Source organism: Tiliqua scincoides, chromosome 2 (genome assembly GCF_035046505.1).
Source record: "Tiliqua scincoides isolate rTilSci1 chromosome 2, rTilSci1.hap2, whole genome shotgun sequence".
NCBI classification, from domain to species: Eukaryota; Metazoa; Chordata; class Lepidosauria; order Squamata; family Scincidae; genus Tiliqua; species Tiliqua scincoides.
The window spans coordinates 4,368,679-4,369,452 of record NC_089822.1 but is presented as its reverse complement, the minus strand read 5'-3'; the positions used below and the strand labels follow the sequence as shown (position 1 = coordinate 4,369,452).

The 774-nt window shown below is 46.8% G+C and overlaps 1 pseudogene; it reads right to left on the bottom strand.

The window, feature by feature from the left end:
• Nucleotides 1-226: 226 nt before the first annotated feature.
• LOC136643417 (small nucleolar RNA SNORA17) lies at nucleotides 227-372 on the bottom strand (annotated as a pseudogene).
• Nucleotides 373-774: the final 402 nt, after the last annotated feature.

Here is a 774-nt window from a genome sequence, read left to right as displayed (position 1 = left end):
CAAAAATTTTATATGGACAAGTTTCTGGAGGAAAAATCCATTACGGGGTACAAGCCATGATGTGTATGTGCAACCTCCTGATTTTAGAAATGGGTTATGTCAGAATGCCAGATGCAAGGGAGGGCACCAGGATCTCTTGTCTCTTGTGATCTGGTGCGCTGCCTGGGGCATTTGGTGGGCCGCTGTGAGATACAGGAAGCTGGACTAGATGGTCCTATGGCCTGATCCAGTGAGGCTCTTCTTATGTTCTTATGTTCTCTGTAAGCCTATGTTCTCTGTGTTCTTCTTATGTTCTCTGCAGAGCCTCCCTGCTCTGGCTCCAAATGTCACAAACGTGCCATACGGCATGTTTGCACCAACTCGAGAGCCAGCAGCGCCAACACAAAGAGTGTGTGCTCCCAGGCCTGGCAGCCCTACAGGGGTTAAATAGCTGGCGCAGATATAAGATTTTGCTGTTAATTGTATTAATGTTATAGTGCAAAAAACGGCTAATATTATAATGCCGTTGTACAAATTGATGGTAAGGCCACACCTGGAGTATTGTGTCCAGTTCTGGTCGCTGCATCTCAAAAAAGACATAGTGGAAATGGAAAAGGTGCAAAAGAGAGCGACTAAGATGATTACGGGGCTGGGGCACCTTCCTTATGAGGAAAGGCTACGGCGTTTGGGCCTCTTCAGCCTAGAAAGGAGGTGCCTGAGGGGGGACATGTTTGAGACATACAAAATTATGCGTGGGAAGAATAAAATGGATAGAAAGATGCTCTCCACACTCTC